The 19,709-nt window shown below is 49.0% G+C and overlaps 2 long non-coding RNA genes across 4 annotated transcripts; one reads left to right on the plus strand and one right to left on the minus strand.

The window, feature by feature from the left end:
• The first annotated feature begins 245 nt into the window (after positions 1–245).
• LOC120101722 (uncharacterized) lies at positions 246–5,637 on the plus strand. 2 transcript variants are annotated; one of them, XR_005502520.2, is made up of 3 exons: positions 246–693; positions 3,840–3,960; positions 5,502–5,637. It is a non-coding gene; the product is annotated as an uncharacterized LOC120101722 (long non-coding RNA). The 2 variants fall into 2 exon arrangements; XR_005502519.1 differs by lacking the exon at positions 5,502–5,637 and adding an exon at positions 5,011–5,132.
• Positions 5,638–9,057: 3,420 nt separating this feature from the next.
• Positions 9,058–13,387, minus strand: LOC134486456 (uncharacterized). Of its 2 annotated transcripts, XR_010065413.1 has the most exons (3): positions 11,869–13,387; positions 9,637–10,478; positions 9,058–9,287 (listed from the first exon to the last, which is right to left on the minus strand). It is a non-coding gene; the product is annotated as an uncharacterized LOC134486456 (long non-coding RNA). The 2 variants fall into 2 exon arrangements; XR_010065412.1 differs by having other exon boundaries at positions 9,637–13,387.
• Positions 13,388–19,709: the final 6,322 nt, after the last annotated feature.

The following is a 19,709-nucleotide window of genomic DNA, read 5'->3' on the forward strand; positions in this document are numbered from 1 at the left end:
CTCTTCCATTCCTTGGGCTAGAATCCTCAGTCCCCTCCCACTCTACCTGCCTCTCCTCCCTTGCCTCTTACCCATTCTAACCCATGGCCTCCTGCCTTAGAATTAGGATTCGAATGGTGTGGGTAAACCTCAGCTGCTTTGAGAGGCCCTGAGCAAAACAAGAGTTCTTAGAGCCTGCTGTTAGCAGTGGGGCCCAGGCCAACCATTGGACTTTTCCTACTTGATAGGACGGTACCTTGCTCCTACTGCCCTCTGTGCTGCCAGTAGCCATGGGTCCAGAAAGAAAGGAGAGAGATTCCTTTTCTCCTTCTCCTCTGGAGGCACACAGCTTAGCCTATCACCCTGAGGCTTCATCTGGAAGATCTATTTTCTGCATCACAGACTCGGGCCACCATGGGCTTCCTGAATGACTTGGAACACATGTCTATGTTATGTCTGTGTCTCTTTTTCTGCCATTGGCTGTTGCTTACCACTCTGCTGGGGATGGCTGGCTGGATGTGGAAGCAGCTGACAGACAACACTTTCAAGCATAGCCTGGAACAAGGGCTGTCTCACTGCAGAGGATAAATCCAGCTTCTGAAGGGTGCCAGGCCATTGAGTGTTAGAATGTGCATCCGGGAAAATTCCAGAAGAAAACTTCTGAAACAGCACCACCTCCCAAAGGATCCTGGAGATCTCTGTGGAGGATCGGAGGTACAATGCAACCAGAATGAGTCTATGGGGGAGGGAACAATCTGAAAATAGAAGGGACCCTCTCCTGGCTTCTCCTAATTCCCCATAGTCTCTACTGCCTCATGCCCACAGCCCGCAGCCCACAGCCCACAGCCCTCGGCCACCACTACCATTCCACTCCACCAAATAGGACTGGAGGACATCAGCAGCCTTGGTATAGATAAACCCAGGGGTTACTTTTCAAAACGACCACACCCTCTGCTTACCCTGTTTGGGGATCCTTCATTTTCTTTAGCTTCAAACTCCCTACTTTTGCTGTGTCTTAGTTTGAATTCACCTATAGGCATTAGGCATTTTACTTGGGAGTAGATCCCAGAACAGTGAGCGTGTGTGTGTGTGTGTGTGTGTGTGAGAGAGAGAGAGAGAGAGAGAGAGAGAGAGAGAGAGAGAGAGAGAGAGAGAAAGGAAAAGAAAATCCAGGAAACATGTGTGATTGGGTTGGGTAATGGACCATGGCACTTGAGGGACCTTCTGAGGAACTGTGGAATGAGTTGCCGCTCAAATCTGAATGAAAAAGAGGAAGTGAGTTGGGCGCCCGCATTAATCTCGCCGTTTCCGGACTGGGCATGCGCGTGACCAGCTGCCTCACATCCCTGCCACCACGGAAGGATTGTCTTCTCAGACTGAGACAAAGCAAACATTTCTGAGAGGGTTAGTTTTTACTGTCCCTTTGACAGTAGCCTAAAATATCACCTGAGAGCTTCAGCTGAGCCTGTGGGCTTGTGTGAGGGAGATTATCTTGGCTAATTGATGTAGGGCAGCATTCCCTAGGGCAGTGCTTCTCAACCTTCCTAATGCTGCGACTCTTTAATGTAGTTCCTTGTGTTGTGGTGACCACCAACCACAAAACTATTTTGTTGCTACTTCATAACTGTAATTTTGCTACTATCGTGAATCATAATATGAATATCTGATATGCAACTCCCAAAGGAGTTGAGGCCCACGGGTTGAGAACCCCTGCCCTAGACAATGGTGTCCTGAGGAATGTAAGAAAAATGCAAGCACCCAAGGAAGGATGCATTCATTTTCTCTCTGCTCGGCACTACAGCCCTCACATTCCTGCCTTGGCATCCCCGTGGGGATGGACTGCAATCTGGAACTGTTAGCTGAATAAACCCCTTCTCCAAGATGTTGCCTTCTGTGGGGATATTTTATCACAGCAACAGAAATAAAACTAGAACTCCTCCTTCCTTATGTTGCTCTTCTCAGACCTTTTATCGCAGCAACTGGAAAAGTCAGGACGACACCCCACACACTTCTGGTTCACAGAGGGTCACCCCTCAGGACCATCATCAACTCTTTATGTACAAAATACATCCGTGTATAGTTGCTTGATGTGGGACGCCATCCGCAGGCGTAGCCCCCATCTGCACTGTAACTGCAGTCAGTGGGCCAGGAGGACACGTGGGAGACACCAAACTGTCTACTAGATATCGCCACCATGACAGCTGGTCAGGACACCTCTCCTACCCATGTGGTAACCTCTCCCCATCTCACTCTGGGAAACCATCCCACTCTCCTGAGGTTCCTCTGACTGCCTGTCCTTCCTGCTGTCATCTGCCTCCTAGCCCGATTCTTTTCATGCCCACTGTTCTTAGCTTGTCCCCCATCACTGCCAAACACATTGTGTTAGTCTTTCTTTCTCCTGAAAGCAGGTTCTGGAAGTCAGGAGCCAACACACATTTGGTGACTGTGGTTAACATGGCATCTAGTAAGCAGTAGAAGCCTGAGAAAGTATATATAATTCCCCCATTTAAAAAAACCCACAATCACTTCTCAGCCTTTGGCTAAGATCAAGTGTGAAAAAAAAAAACCCACTGGTGTACACTATGGAATGCATCCTTTATGCCCTAAAGACCCAACACGAAAGTGACTTGTTAACTTTTGTCACTCTTGCTCTCGGGGGGGGTGGGCAGGAGTGGTGAGGCTGCTACCTTTCCTCTCAGTGATGCCAACCTGGTAAGTGATTGTCTGATTCCTCTGAAACCCTAGATTCTGAAAGTCACTGGCTCCAGACCACCACCCTCCTTTACCCTCCTTTCACGAGCCTCGGGCACACACAATCCCCTGTGCCTTCCATGCAGGTTTGTTGGACTCCCCTGCCTTTGCATCCAGTTACTCCCTCTCCCCAGGAAACCTGCAGTCTGGGTTATCTCTATGGTTTTACCTGTTCTGAGCACTTTGGATAAATGAAATCATGTGACATTCGTCCTTTCCTGTCTAGTTTCTTCCACTAAACATTTTTTTCAGGGTTCATCCTCATCAGCATATATCAGCATCTTGTTCATTTTCACAGGTGCATTCAATCCGTAGATGTGCCATGGGTTTATCCATTGAAAAACATTTAGGTTTTCTCCTTCCACTACTGCAAATGGAGCTGCTGTGTCTAGAAGTGTAAGCTGGGATGCCCATCAAATGGCCAGGTCTCGGATCCCGAGAGTGAGAGTGTAACCCCAGTGCATCTCTGGGTCATCTGGCAGTCTCTGGTTAACTTTCTTTTTCCTATAGTGCTGGGGATCAAACCCCAGGTCTCACACACTCTGGGCAAGCACTAACTAGGCCACCAAGCTACATCCCTACATCCCCAATCCTTTTAACACTTGCTTTTTCTTCTCCTTTTAAGATGCTGGTCACATGAGTTGGTGTCCCATGGTACGTCATTGTCATTTGTACTTCTTTCATGACCCATGATGTCCAATGTCTTGCCCTGTACTTTGTGGCCATTGCTATTTCTTCTGCGGAGAAATGTCTGTTTCCTTTATCCACATTCTTTAAGCTTCTTCAGAGATATTTGGCTAAGTTCCCCATGCGATCATGGCTGTGGTACTCAGGATTCTCACATCAGAAAGGAAGTCCCTGGAGAGGGCCTGGGAAGCAAAGCAGGTACAGGGAGTGTGCTTGGGGTTTGCTCCGGGCTTTCATGGGCTCACATTTCCCTAGATAAGCATGAACTTCCCTGGCATTGGGACTTGGCTCAGAGACCAACTTCATCTCTAGAAATTGGGAAAGTCCTGCAGCATGCTCCCATTAGGCAGGAGTGGCCGGATCGACAATCCTTGACCCCAAAGCTCAGCACCACTCCCCCTTGCCCTCTTTCCCCAACACAGGCAGTGTGAGGGGACAGTGTTCCCTGGAGACCTGGCCAGCTTCCAGCCCTTGACCCAGCACTTTTAAGGCTGCCCATTTTCAGGCCGTTGGATCTGCAAAGGATCAAGGGACCGTTGGATGGTAGGTAATGACTCAGAAAGCTATACCTAGGCTATCACCAATCCCAGGGTCAGGCTGACCATGCTCACTTCTCCCCAGCTAGTGGTTTGTCTTTCAAAACTTGTCCAGAGTCTCTGTTTTCTGTGCCCTGCCTCCCTCCACACATGGGAACTCACAGAGCACAGCTTGCTTGCTGTCACCCTATTGAACACACTAGGTTTGCTGGGCAGTGGTGGCGCACACCTTTACTCCCAGCATTCAGCAAGGAGGCAGACAGATTCTGCAAGTTCGAGGCCAGCCTGGTCTACAGAATGAGTTCCAGGACAGCCAGGGCTAACATACAGAGAAATCCTGTCTCAGAAAATAATAATAATAATCACGTAGGCTCTGCATCTCATGACCCCACTGACATCATGTGGATGGTGCAAGAACTCTGTGTGTAGTGGAATGAATCGCGTGTCAGTCACACACCGTGCCCTGTCTCCAACAAGAACAGCTTATCTCGGCTGCACACTGGAACCACCTGAGAAACTAGAAAGGGGCAGAAACAGTCTTTCCCAGAGACCTCGATTTGATTGCTCAGGTGTGCCGGCAGGGGAGGGAGCCAAGTCTCCTGGGATTTTTAAAGAATTACCCAGGTGACAGCAATGTGTATAGACCAGGGCTTATCAAAGCTGGACTCACACCCAGATCCCCTTCCCCAGCCAAGCTTCTGACTCACTAGGGCCACAGAAGGCCCTGGATCGGCACTTCTACCCAGGGATGCCAGGGTGTCTCTAGAACAGGGCCATGTTCTTCTGGGAAGAGAGCAGAGGCAGACACTCAACTCTGAAAGTAAATAGTGGCTGGAGGGAGAGGGGGCGGTGCCTAGGCAGGAAAGGACAGCCTCTAAGTTAGACTCCACAGCACTTACCAACCAGAGGTGAGGAGTTGTCGGACATTGGAGCTGTGAGCCAGAAGCTGAGCCCTGGTCTCCTGCTCTGAACACTCTTTACAGGGGCAGGAGTGAGGCCAGCCAAGCCATCACCCTCTCTACTAGAAATAATACTGCAGCCTCCCCCTATCCCTTAGGCTCCTGGCCCCCTTAGCCCAGTCCTGTGCTTCCCGCCAGCATCCACAAAGACTGCTTCAAGGACCACTGGACCATGTTACTTCCTTGCTGAAGTCGTCCCAGGAATTTTAAAGCCCATCAGCAAAAGAGTTCGAATTCTGCGCCCAATGGCCATACCCTACTGCAGTGGACAGGAAACCTCCAAATTCGGTACTGTGATTGGGCACCACGATTGCAGGCCGACTGTGCTCCCAACTCACTGCATTTGGCTGGCAGCCAAGCGCGAGGCAGACACTAAGGCAGGCCTGTAGCTGGGAGACTATGGGGTCTCCGGCCTTATGGCCTCAGAGCTTGTGGTGGTTTGATTGGGTGTGGTCCTCATACACTAGTGTGTTTGAATACTTATTCCTTAGGGAGTGGCACTATTAGGAGGTGTGGCTTTGTCAGAGAAACTGTGTCACTAGGGGGTTAGGCTTTGAGGTCTCAAAAGCTCAAGGCTGTTCTCTTCCAGCTGCCTGCGGATGCAGCTGAAGAACTGTCAGTCACCTCTCTAGCACCGAGTCTGCCTGCATGCTGCCGTGCTTTCTACTGCGACGATAATGGACTAAACCTCTGAACCGTAAGCCAGCCCCAATGAAATATTTTCCCTTATAAGAGTTGCCATAGTTAAAAAAAGGGCGGGGAGGGGCTGCTGGGTGGTAGTGACTGCCTTTAATACCAACACTTAGGAGACAGAGACCTGCAGATCTCTGAGTTCAAGACCAGCCTGGTCTACAAAATGGATTCCAGGACAGCCAGGGTTACACAAAGAAACCTGTCTCAAAACACAAAAGTGACAGATAAATACATACATAGATAGATAGACAATAGATAGATAGATAGATAGATAATAGATAGATAGATAGATAATAGATAGATAGATAATAGATAGATAGATAGATAATAGATAATAGATAGATAGATAATAGATAGATGATAGATAGATAGATAATAGATAGATAGATAGATAGATAGATAGATAGATAGATGGATGGTAGGTGGATGATAGATAGGTGCTGTAGTCTCGGTGCCTCTTCACAGCACTAGAAATCCTAACTAAGACAGGATGCCTACTCAGGGGTCTACAAAACTCCCACCAAACCCTCCCTGCCCTACAGCCAGCTTTATATAAACCCTCTCAGGCACTAGCCAACAGCCCGTTATCTGAAGAGCATCCACAGTCCCAGGCTGTCATCCCAGGTAAGGAATAGACAAGGGCGCTGGGACACAGGGGAGAACACGTTATCCTGGTGCTGGGACACAGGGGAGAACACGTTATCCTGGAGCTGCTCCCTACTATTTGGTACAAGTGGTTCAGTGAGGCTGTGTGCCAGGAGTGATGGAGCAGAGCAGGAGGGAAGCTGAACAGAGAGGGAGGGACAGAGGGCATGGCTTCCGCTGTCAGTCTAGCAAAATGGCTGTATGCATGGTGCCTCAGCCATCTGCATGGACCCAAATAGGCCAAAGCCTGATGCAAAGCTCTGCTGAATGCGTGGGCAGAGTCCCACCTCCCTCCCACACATGTCTGTGTCCTGATCTCTGGGACCTGTGACTAAGTCAGCTTATACAGGAAAGGAGGCCTGGCAGATGTGCATAACGGAGGCTCCCAGATGGGGTGATGATCCTGGATTATGGAGGCTTGCCCAAGGTCAGATGAAGGCTGTCTGTCAGGGAGGGGAGGAGCAGAGACAGGGATGCAATGGCTGAGCCCAGGCAGGAGTCCTGCAAAGGAATACAGCTGACCCTGCCCCCGGGAGCCTGAAAAGACTAGAGAGCAAATTCTCCCTAGATTCTTCAGAGTGACTGCAGTCTGCATACATCTGGACTACTACTGTTCAGAGAGCCCTACCCCAGACTTCTGACATGCACAGGGGCCACGCCTACCAGATCTTTAGTCATGTGATTAGTAGGAACTGAACACACCACGGGCGACTTCTTCAGGAACCTTCCACCCTGGGAATGAGTCATGAGCTAGGTCCTCAGAGCTTTCCTACTGTGCCTTCACTCTGCCACGGTTTAAAAAGTGTTTCTCAGTGGCAGGGTGCCTGGCTTGGCTTGTGTGTTGGCATAGGAGCGGGGAAGGGTGTCAGGGGAGGGGGGAGGGATTCCAGAACCCGGGATCTGGCACCTCTGACCTGTCTTCTCGCTCTCTGTCAACAACAGATTCTGAGTCCAGGTTCTGCTAGTACAAGACACTACCAGCTTTGGAATTTATAAACAACCACTTGCTCATTTAGCTTGTGATTCTGGAGCTGCGAAATCCTAGGGCCGCACCATCTGATGAGGGTCTCTACGCTGTGCTGGAATGTGGCAGAAGAGAACAGGGGATAAAGCAGGCTCAACTGCATTACCTATTCTTATTTTTTAAATCAGGACCTTAGTTCTGAAGTAATAATTTATCACCTCTTAGGGGCCCCTAGCCAGTGTTGTCACAAGGGCAATTTAATTTCAACTTGAGTTTAGAACAGTCCTCTCAAACCACAGTATAGTCTTTATTTAAAACTGACGGGTCAGGTGTGGGTGGCTTTGTTACTAGGACTCGAAAGGCTGAGGCAGAAGGATGGTATGTTTGAAGCTAACCTGGACTACGGAATGAGACTCTGTCAGAAACAAAACAAGAAAAACAATCCTAGCCACTGTTCTATTGCTGTGAAGAGACATCATGCTCAAGGTAATGCATAAAGGAAACATTTCCTCAGGGCCTTGCTTACACTGTCAGAGGGTTAGTCCACGCCCATGGTGGCAGGGTTAGTGTGGTGGCAGGGTTAGTGTGGTGGCAGGAAGTGGGGTGGCAGCCAGGCAGGCTCTGGAGCAGTCGCCAAGAAGTCACATCTTCACCTGCAGTCAGCAAGAGCAAAAATGAGCTTTTGAAACCTCAAAGCCCACTCCCAGTGACACAGCTCCTTCAACAAGGCCACACCTTCTAATCCTTCCTAAACAGTTCCACCAACAGGGGACCGAACATTCAAATATATGAGCCTATGGAGGCCATTCTCACTCAAAGCACCACATCACCCCAAACCAAACAAGTGATTTGTATCATTGGAGTCAGACAGGACTTAGTGATCCTCTGCATTTAAACTCGAAGTCCCTGCCCATGCTCCCCTTCAGGAAGCTCAAGACAGGATGGCATCACAATGGGAGCTGGCCCTTTGTCACCTTGCACATTAGTCATCCACTATGGACTACCCAGGTGCCCCAGCAGCCAAGCAAGTCCTTGGTATGAGCCCTGGGTAGCAGAGCACACAGATCTTGTTGGCCCTGGAAGGATGCTGATGGCCCTGGAAAAGAGGGATGTGGGTGTGCGGGGTTCGCTACACAAGGCTACAGCATTCACCTGGACAGTGGGCTGGACCCCATAGGCAATAAACCAGATTTGGTCCTCCAGCAAATGACTGTAAAAGCAACAGCCAAATGCCAGCAGAGGCACCTGCCTGCTAATGTTGGGATTTGTAGAGACCAGGAAAGGGCTGTCATTTCCCTCAGGAAAAAAATACAAGGGCATGAGTCCTTACTTCTCACATTGAAGTTCCGTGGTAGCCGGCGGGTGCCTGCTAGGCCGGGTTCCTGGAGCTCAGATCTGAGGAAGGTGGCTGAGTCCCAGCCTGGGCATCAAGCCAGGCTGAGCAGATCTCTAAACACTGGCATGCCCCTGCCGATGCAACAGAGAGGGGGCCCCACCCCCACCATCTTCTTCCCACCCTTTTCCAACAACATTTTCATTCCTCCTATTTTCTCTCCTGGCATTTCTCTTTCCCTCCTCTCAACTCAAGAATGCCAACAGCCCATAAGCCCTTGGGGCATTGCTTAGCTCCAAAGATCTCAGGCACAAAGAAGAGACTCATTGTGGCCTGAAGGAAAGGCTGGAGCCAAGGAGAGAGATTTATATCCAGGGTGGCAAACTCTCCTTATAAAGGATTTGGCAGGGAATAACCAGACTCTTCAGGCCAAAGAGAAGGGTCTCCACACCAACCACTATCCTCCTCTGCCACTGCAGCTCAAAACAAGTATTTCATGCAGCTTGGAAATGTAATCTGACTATTCTAATAAAACTTTATTGACACGAACAAGCAGAGGTCCAGATTTGACTGGTGGGCATAGTCTATAGCCCTGTAGTTTACACATTCACAGAAGACAATTTAGAGCTAAAGGATGACATTCGGGTTTCAATTCTGCCAGCTCACATTGCTCTCCAAGTGACTTCCTGGATGGCTGTGTTAAGAATTCCAAGGAAGGTGACATCACTGAAGAAAACACCCTGTGTAGGAGAAGACACAGTCAGCATCAAGGACCTCAAGTCAGCCACTTGATTAACCCTCACATTCTGAGCAAATGCCGGATCCCAGAGAGAGTAACTAACTGATTTGCCCAGGGCCACACAGCTACATCAGAGATACCTCCACAGCCAGTGGAAAGCTGCAATTGTCTTTTTTGCCAAATTAATACACACCTGAGCTCAACCCCTTTGTCTTGGCCATCCTGTACCAAGGTTTCTGCTCTGCAATACCCCGCGCCCTGCCCCGAGGAAAAAAGCCAAAGTCCTTGCCAGTCCTTGATTTGCAAGAACTGACGTTTGGAAGTATTCACGCCTGTGAAAAGATATCTACCTTTGACATCTGAGAAAATGAAGAAGCCGGATTGCAGGGGAGGCTGCTGGCTGCTTGTTAGCTGCTGGAAAAGTGGCCCCATCATAGCCAGGCTTCCGTTTATAACAGGAAATGCTTCTCCATCATGAGTTCCACAGGCAAAAGTTGATCTGAAGAACATTCCAGTACATCAAGCGCTGGCTTACCTCACCCTGTCTCTATTTCTGAAGAATCTTGAAGGTTTTAACTATCCCCAGGAACTACCAAGCTCTTTTATTAGGGCCAGTGAGTAAGCAACTTAGCAAGACATTCTCAGCAGGACTCAGGTGCGAGCTTCAGAGGAAACATTTAGAATCCTCAGTTCGGGAGACAAAAACTTTTTTTTTTTTTTTTTTTTTTGAGCTGAGGACCGAACCCAGGGCCTTGCGATTACTAGGCAAGCGTTCTACCACTGAGCTAAATCCCCATCCCCCAACAAAAATCTTTATTGTTAACCTAGCAATCAGTCCAGTCAGTGTAGCCAGAACCTGTAAGGTGTGAAAGCCCTGAAGCCTTTGGGGCTGCAGTGTGCCCCACTGGTTAAGGGTTGAGCCAAAAGCAGAGGGAGCAATTAACAGGTGACCGCAGAAGCCTACGGGGGGGCCCAGGCCAGCTTTGGGATCCTTCATAACAGAGGTCAGGCTAGGCTTTGCCCACAGATGCCTCTTGAACTCCTGCATCTCTCTGAGAGTAGTCGCTGTGTTCTCCTTCACTCGGTCAAGTCAAATGGGCCACAAATGACTCCTGGCATAGCCTCCAAGCAGCCCAGGCTGGCCTTGAGCTCTTCCTGCTTCGGCTGGGTTTACAAGTGTGCGCTGCCACACCTAGTTTGGAATGATACAACTTGGTATTACTTCTTAGAAGGTCTTGGGGGAAGGGCACCTGAGTTCTATTTCCTGATTTCATTAACACACTTTTATCAATGCTCCCCGTTTCACTAATACAGCCTCATGCTCTGGGTGTGTCGCTCAAAGAGCCTGTGCCCAGTCCTTGTCTCCGAGATAGTCTCAACCCGGATCCTACATATAGGAAGGGAGTGAGCGTGTTTGTCTCTTTCCTCAAAGTCACAGAGGGGTCAGAGGATTAAACATGCCGGTTGCTTTGGGGACGGGACTTCTGGCTATCCAATTTGGATATGTGGATCTGAGACGGTGGTGGTGGCAGCAGCCACTCCACATGTCTGCCCAGCATGAATCCCTATCTGCCTTCTGTTGACTGCCCTGGATGTCCCTCCATCCATGACTGAAGTATTCTCTTTCTCGTGATCGACCCACTGCTACAGGCATTGGCCCAGGACAACCAATCAGAATCTTTTATCTTGGTCACTGTGATTGACGGAGGGAAGCCCAATCAGGGACCTCGCGAGGTTGCTAGAGGACCGGGAAAGGCTACGCAGAAAACGTGAAAGCAACCAGGAGCTTGGCTGCCATTTTGCAGGCATGGGATTAGAGCGGAATATTTAGAAACAAGGTGAGATGAGGATTGTGTGTGTGTGTGCCCATGAGAAGGCGAAATCAGAGAACCAGAGAGGTAAGTGGAAAGAAACCAAGAGCAAAGGGGAGGAGCACAGAGCAGAGAGGGCGCGCGCCCCACCAGAACCGCTGGAGCCAACACTTTGTGAACGTAACCACTGCAGTCGTGTCTCTGGAGCTAACACATTCCCTGTGTGCTTGGATTGGAGTCTCACACTTGCAACAAAGAGATCTTGACAAGGAGACAACTTGCAGTTGTGCCTAACACCAAAGCTACTTATCCTGGTGATGCCAAGACACCCTGTACAATCCTTTCCCTACCCAGCTCCTACAAAAGACACCGAAAGAAAACAGTGTCCGTGTGTTTCCATTACTACAACAGAGCTGCACCGCAACAAGCGGAAGTAAAAATAGCTGTGACTATTAATAAACTGGCCAGAAGTCTTTATTAGTGACCTTTGAGCCATTGCAGAATAGCAAAGAATCTGAGAAACCAACAATTAATGTCAGATGATGTCTTAATATGGGATCAGACGACAAAAGATGGCCCAAAGTACACAGTCGTTAGCCAAAGGCATAAGAACTGAGTCTCTCAACACATAGAAATCGGCGCTCCCTGCACTGATGGCTCACCTGTCTCTTAACATGGAGGTGTCCATCCTGCTATCATTCACCTGTCTGTTAACACGATGGTACCTCGCCCGCTACCCGTTCACCTGTCTGTTAACAAGCATTTACTTACAATTACATCTCAACTTCCCTTAAAGCAAACACTGAGACAGGGTGTCGGTGTCTGCTAAGCCGTTTGAGCTGACTTTCCCAGCTCTTCATTCCAGAGCTCTGTTTCCAGTGAAATTCACTTAACAACAAGTAACAGGACACCACAGTAACAGTGACTTGGAGAGTGACAGACACAGCTATTTCATGCACTAGGAATGCTGGGTCAGTTTAGTGTAGCAGTCACACCAAGGAGTGCGGATTCCCCCATCCCTCCCACCAACCCTGCTGCACCCACTTCTGTGTGCACCTTTGGTTTGTCGTCTTCTCGCTTATCCCTCACAGTCACAAAGGAGATGCTTCATCTCCAGATGTCACAGCATGTATAAGATCAGTGGCAGAGCTCCTTGGAGCTCTCCTCTCTCCATCCATTTTGCTATTTCACTGAGTTCCTGCTGAGTTCCAGCCGCCTTTTGCTAGGGCTTTCTCCTCACACCAGAGAAGACTGCCTGCAAGCTTCAGATTAGGAATATTAAAATATCTGTTTCTCCCAAGAGGACTCCCCAGCAGACAACCACAAAGGTGCTGGTATAATGGCCAATCGTGACTGTCCATCTGATTGGATATGCCTTTGGGGATGGGTTTATGGGGGCACTTCTAGGAAGGATTAATTGAGCAGGAAGACACCCCCCTCCAAGAGTGGCAGTGCCTTCTCACCACAATCCAGAAGTTAAAAGGTCCCAAGGTGGGGGAGGAGAACAGTATTGCTTGCCAGCCTGTGCATCTATGCTGCTGCTGCTGCTGCTGCTGCTGCTGCTGCTGCCAACCTCAGCTAACATCAGACTCCAGCTTCTTCAGGCTTCCAACAGTGACCCTCCAGAAACCTTCTAGTGTTCAGCCTTACTAGAACTGTTGAGGCATCCAGCCCCATGAACTGTGCAGCTACTGGGTTCTCAGCTTCTCCAGTGTGAAGTCAGCCACCACAACTACCCACCCACTATCACAGAAACCAATTGCTCACTGCCACCTAAGCCAGGATAGCCGGCCCCTGAGTTTCCAGGCATTCGCCTGTCCAAGTCTCATCTTCCCGTGGGGGCGCTGGCTTTACAGATTCATGCTACCCAGTCCAGCTGAGCTACTTAGTGTTATCACCGCTATGACGAAACCTGACCTTGGAAGTTTAGCTTTCGGAACTATGAGCAGTCAGGTGCTTACTGTTCAAGCAAACAGCAAACTAAGACAGCATGTTAGACCCTTGAAGCCTGGGATGGGATTGGCTGATGCTTAAAGCCCCACCATTCATGTTCTGGATGGAGCCTAGCTGGAAACATGTCTCCAGTTGTGGAAACCACCAGGCACAGGTAGTGGCCAAAGGAAACGTGTCCAAAGGGCAGTGGCCAGGGTTGAGACAGACCTGGACACTTTAGGGCTTTAGCTGAAGGCTAAGGGCATGTGTCATGCTGAAGAGAAAATTGCAGAAGGATAGCACAGCTGTGCCTTTATATCATTTATCTCCTGAGAGAGACACAAATCTTTACCCAACTCTGGTGACCCATAAAACTGTCTTCTCAGTTGGAAAAATAGGGGCCTGCTCACTTATTTCAAACATAAGTAAGGAATTTAATGCAAGAAACTGGCCACCAATATACAATAGACCCTCCCTTATCTGTAGTTTTACTTTTGGCAGTTTCAGCTGCCCATCGTCAATGGCAGTCTGAAAATACTAAATGGAAAGTTCCAGAATGTTCCAGAAAGTTCCAGAAGTAGTGCATCATGTTTAAGTTCTAAACAACTTTTATGACTGTATGTGTTTTATAGTTGTTCTCTTCTATTACTGACCCAATTCCTTACTGTGCATAATAAATTAAACTGTATCTTAGGGTATGTGTGCATGGGTGCGGAGCATGGTTATCTGATGCTGTTGGCTGTTTCAGGCAGGCACAGAGAGCCTTAGACTGTGTTCCCTGTCACTAAACAAGAACAGTGGTGTTAGAAGGGCTGATAGGGCTCACTTGGAAAGGGAAAGGTTCCTAAAGATTAATATCTGAAGAAAGGGGGTTAGAGAAAGGCCTCGGTGACCAAAGCCTAGTACAGCTCATTCAGAGGTGTTCAAGTGCCAGCATCAACATCAGGCCACTCACAACTGCCCATAAATCCAATGCCAGTGGGTGCAACGCCCTCTTCTGGTCTCCTCAGGTAACTGCATAAACGTGGTGCCTATAAACTCATGCAGGTGCGCGCACACACATATGCATAAGTGAAACAAAAAAAAACTAGTAACTTTAGGAAACCATAGCTCTTTTGCCACTGGAGGAGCCACAGGGAGCTGGTCGGATAGAACCCCACACACTGTCCTCCTGGCTCCTCTTTAGCAACAGAAAAGCAAGGGCCTCTCCTCACGCCTGCTGGCTTCTCGTTCCTGTCCAGTGCCTCCCATGGACAGACTCTCTGCGGAGGGCAACTTGCTGCTATGTCTGTGCCACCTCCAGCCGCTCTGGAGGTCACTAGAGCTGACAGGGAAGGAGCTGAGAGCCACCGTGAGAGAGTTTACGGGGTGGAGAGGAAGTATGTGAATGGATGTGCAGGAGCCGGATGAACATGAGAGAGAGGGAGAGGCAGAGGCAGAAGCAAGAACGTTCTCTTCTGGATTCTGATGGCTTCTCAGCTCATTCTTCAGTACCTCAGGTTCCAGCTGTGTGCGATGAACACCCAGTCTCCCCTGCCATCTTGCTGCGACCTCCATGCATTTCACAGGGTGCCACCCCACTGGTTCCCACCGCACATGCTCTGCCTCCAGCCTCACTGCCAGCCGCCTCGGGTGCAGGCTTGTCTGCGGAGCGTTTCCCAGCGCCCCTCTTCTCTTGCAATGTGCTCAGCATCTTAATGGACTGATCCCTTCCAGAAAATAGACTAGCACCCGAAATAAATTATCCAGAAAAACAAGACTGCTTTCTCTACCATGAAAGAAACTGAAGAGCTCATTAGCCTAAGGAATAAATCGTGTTTTCTAGTGTGTGGGGCCAGAAGCCAGAACCATGAATATTCATAAGCCAGAAGCCAGAACCATGAATATTCATAAGCTTCTGAAATGAGGGGCGGGGCGCCTTCCTTCAGGCACCACCGATTTGAAGGAAAGGTATCCTAACTGTGGACAGGCTGGTTGACCCCAAACAAAGGGGACTGATGGCCCTTTCCTGAGAATTTATACAATGTGAAACGGTTAATTATACCAAGTTAATTTCTAGTAAAGGCAATAGGGGAAATTGGCCAAATTAGGACCAAAGCCTGAGACCAAGGCTGGTTTTATAACCTGTGCAGCCACACCTAACTGCAGCAGTCTCATGGAGACCAAGCCAACATGGGGAGGGAGCTGCTAGGGCATATCCTCCCCAGAGGCCAGTTCTGTGTGTCAAAGACTTAGTTCCTGGGTGGCAGTGCAGCGACATGGTACAGCCATTAGGAGGGAGACCTAATAAGAAGTCCTCATGTCATTTAGGGTATGCCTATAGGGAGAGAGAGTGCTGAAGTCCTTGGTTTCTTCTCCTTCTTTCTCTTTGGCTTCCTGGTCATAAGGAAACCAGGTGCCTCAACCACATACTCCCTGCCATTGTCATCTTGCACACCCTTCTGAGGGCCAAAGGGGTGGACTCCCAAGCCTGTGAGCTCATGTAACCTCTCTTATTAAACCCATCATTTAAGGTGCTTTGTTATAGCAATGGAGACGAAAGAGTGTAGACCAGTCACCTCCCAGGTCCCTCAGACCTCCCAGGTCCCTCAGACTTAGCCTTACCTTCTTGCCTTCCCTGGGGTTTATGGGTTTAGTTTACTTTTATTCACAGTTGAGTTAAGCCAAGGCTCTCAACCCTGACTGCACATTCAAACAACCCCAGGAGCTTCCTGGTATCAGGATCCCCAGACCAAACTTCAGGTCACTGACCACAGAAGTCTCTGGGGTCACACTTGGCCTCCTCGGTGGTTTCATTCCTAGAATGGTGTCAGCACACAGCCAGAGCAGATACAGCAGCTGGTGTCTGAGGCACTACTGTGGTTCTCCCGCTTCTCTGAAGACCAGCCTCCCCATAGAGAGGGAAATGTGCTCATGGGGCCTTGACGCCACTGAAGTATAACACTTCTATCCAGCAAGGCTCCCTTTTTTATTTTGTTCTGTTGAATCTCTGGCTTTGGGGGCATTCTTGCTCAGAACCCAGCTTCTTTGCCACATGGAGAAAGTAGGCTGAGTAGGTTGGTAAGTGGCCCAGCTGATCTCCCAGAATCCCTGCAAACCACGTAGTAGAAGCATCCATAAGGCCCAGTCCAAGAGAACATTCAGGTGACCCCAATCCCAGTTGACACCAAGGAACAACCACAGGAATTAGTACCCTGCTCTACTTGGGTACATGAGCAGCAGTAACAGGTGGAGACCTTAACCAGAGGGCTGTGCAGTAACTGTTAGTTGAGCAGAGAAAGGGCTGGAACGGGCAAGAACCACTGAATCAAAGGGCCATCCACGAGGAAGCATTCCTGAAAAGCACACTCTGTCTCCAACAGAGAACAACACTGGTACAGTTTAGATCTGAAACATCTCCCACAAAGGCCCATGTACTAAAGGCTTGGTACCCTGCCTAGGCATTGAAGGTGGAAGTGGAAGGGCTTAGGAGGACGAAGTTAGGCTACTGGAGTGTGTCCTTACAAGGGAGATTGGGGCCTCCCTCTTTCACTTCCAAGTTGCCCACAGACCGCTTTGGTCACATGTTCCCACCATGATGTGTTTGTGATATGACACACTCAGAGCAATAGGACCAAGAAACCATGAACTGGAGGCCCTGAGAGTGTCATCCAAACTGAACCGTTCTTCTTTATAACTTGGTCTTCTAATGTGTTTGTGTCACAGCCACAGGAAGATCACTAACGTGCACTTCTCCACTTCAGAGGGGCGAACGAACTCCATCCTCACTCTGGGTCCTGCCAGCTCCCATGCTCCAGCCACACAAATCTAAAAAGAAGCACAGATTTGGAGAGGAGCAGGATAGCTGTCTAGGTAGAAGCCACCCATCCATGCAGTGGTCTTAGGCTAAACAGGTTTTCTCTGTGTTTTCAATTTTGCTAGTTTTTCAATGTCTAATTACTGGTCTTGTGCTCTGGACATAAGAGTTCATGGTCCCATATGATCACTGTTACCATGGGAAGGCAGCTACAGAAGAGGCAGCAGAAGGCTCAGAGAGGTTATTTGATTCTGTTATTTGATGGTGCAGTAACAGAAGAGGTGAGAATTAGGCCTGCACCTTGGTCTAGTACAAAGCCCTTATTGTGTGTCATATTATGCTGTTTCTTTGTGTGGGGAGGAAAGGAAGAGGAACCCCAGCCTTCCCTCAATATTTATGTTTCCTCTGTGGCTTGGTAACTCTAGTAGTTGGCTTTCTGATACTGTAACTGTACACCTGAAGCAGGGTACTTTCTATGGAAAGCAGGTTTAACTCTGTCCTATAGGCTTATGAACAAAATGCTGGCATCTGTGTGGCTCTAGAGATGAACCTCCTGACATCACAATAAATGTGCATGAGGGACACAGGTCAAGACAGGAAGCAGCTGAATATGGTCCCAACAGCTTACTCTCTGAGAACTAATCCATTCTCTGTGGCCAATATTGATCCATTCTCAATACCAACCTTTCACCTATAATAGCCTTCAACTAAGTTCCAACTCTTACAAGTCTCACCACCCTACACTGGAGACACAGCTTCCAGATACCCCAAGGCTATGCCTGAGCCATGAGAATAACAGAAGCCCAGTCTGCTTGGGGAAGCACTCCATCCAACCAAAGCCACATTCCCCAGTCTTTCTCAGAGCTAGGTGTGGGTGTGTGTCTAGTAAGAAGCGCACCTCAGTCTCTCGGGAGCACCTACAAAGCCTGAACCAAAGGGACCTGCAGGAAAAACCAGCAGCTCATGTGATGGCTACATTAGAGTGTGAAGATACCTTAAAACTAGAGGCCACTTATTGCAGACAGTGGACTAAAAAGTTGTACCTAGCTTGGATCCTGCCATAAATTGCCTACCTCTCAACTTCTTAACAAATTAACAATTAATGAAGGCTTGGACGGTTAAGGCCCCGTTTTAAGTCTCTGTTTGAGATGACTTTAGTTCCAGAGTAATAAAGGTTACCTGTTGGTTAAATAGTAGTGGGAGCCCCATCTGATGGCACAATTTGTCCTTAGGACACTAGACTCCTGTTTTCTGAGCCAGAAGGCATCAGGTTCTGATGCTAACGTCATTCTTCCCTCACAGGAAGGTGTAGATGCTCTGGTGGAACAAGCATACGTCAGAACCGTAATCCACATGTACTGGGGACAGAATCCCCAGAGCAGCAGGGCTTGGAGGCTGGCACATGTGAGGTGTTTAGCTCCTGAGTCTCCACCCTTGGGATTGGACTGACAATCAGCCTGAAAGGTCTAGAGTCTGTGACGTCATTCTTGCACTCTGCTCACATGATGCCTTCCTTCTGGCATGGTCTCACCTGCCCTTGCCAGGTCTCATCCTCCACCTCAGTCATCCCCACCTCCAGAACTGTAAGGGTTAAGGCCCCAGGTCCTGTTCTCTGTACCCAGGCAGCACAAACAGATGGACAGGTGGACTGAAATACTTGTAACTATCATCCTACCTACTTATGTGTATAGGCTCCCTTTAAAAAATATGTCACACGAATGACCTTTGTTGGTTCCGGGGAGCAAGAAGCCTCATCTGATAGCCAGAGAAGATTGGCCCCAGCCTTACTCCTTGGTATCTCATATCTCCTCTGATGGCCTCGAAATTGCCTTGTACCTGTCATGGCTCAAGCTATGATGTTAACGATGGTTGTGCAGCGTGTGCCCTGAGATATTTTCCCTGCCAGGAGCCTGTGCCCAGTGGTAAGAGGAACATCTCAGTCTTTCAAGAGCATCCACAAAGCCTGAATCAAAGGGACCTACAGGGAAAGCCTGCAGCTCATGTGATGTCCGGAGTTCAAGGCTCCAGAATAAAGTTATATGGAATGAACACCATGAAGCCACCTTGAAGCCTGGCCCAGAAAAGTCAGGTCAACTCTCCCAAGAGCATCCTCCCACAGCCAGACCAGTCTCCTGGATGTAAATCAAAGTGTGCTAAGGAAAACCACAGTGATGGTGGGGTAGTTTGCTTGGCAGCAGAGCTGACTAACAGTATCAATCCAAGAACTGACTGTACAAAAGAATCAACGTCATCCTACACTCCTGCTTTTCCCTCATGCCTCCCTCCTAGTCCCTGTGTCCTTAATCTCACTCAGAGCATCTACTTCCTCTCTACCCTCTCCCTTCATCTCTCTTCTGGATCTCAGCTCTCCAGATTAGAGTGGCCTTCCTGCCGTTGATATGGCACTTCAGGTCAACTCTCTCAGGTAACCACAGTGAGCTCCAGAACTGTAAATCAGACCGTAGCCTTTCTCTCTTAGAGCTTCTTATGGGTTTTAGCTTGGGTAGCATCCATGGGTCTAAGAGGGGCATGTCCAGGGGCTCCTGTATGCATCTGTCCTTCCATTTTCTGGGGCACACTCTCCACCTGGAAGTTGACTTGGTCCAAGTCCCCCATGCTGAGTCTTTTACTTCAGTCCCAGATGCTTGCCTGACTTCCACGAAGCCAGGTGTTCGTGCTGCTGCCTGATTGAAATGGCAGACAACATCTTTAGCTCAAGGTCAACTCTTTAGGGTACTGCTCAAATGCCTCTGGCTCTGGGGGTAGAGATGAAAATGAGGGAGATGGAGAACACTATGGACGTTCCTCCAAAAGCTCCAAAGTAGAACCACCATATTATTGATGTAGGGTCTCACTTCAGGGTAGACCTCCAACGGATTGAAAC

Source organism: Rattus norvegicus, chromosome 3, assembly GCF_036323735.1.
Source record: "Rattus norvegicus strain BN/NHsdMcwi chromosome 3, GRCr8, whole genome shotgun sequence".
Lineage (NCBI taxonomy): Eukaryota > Metazoa > Chordata > Mammalia > Rodentia > Muridae > Rattus > Rattus norvegicus.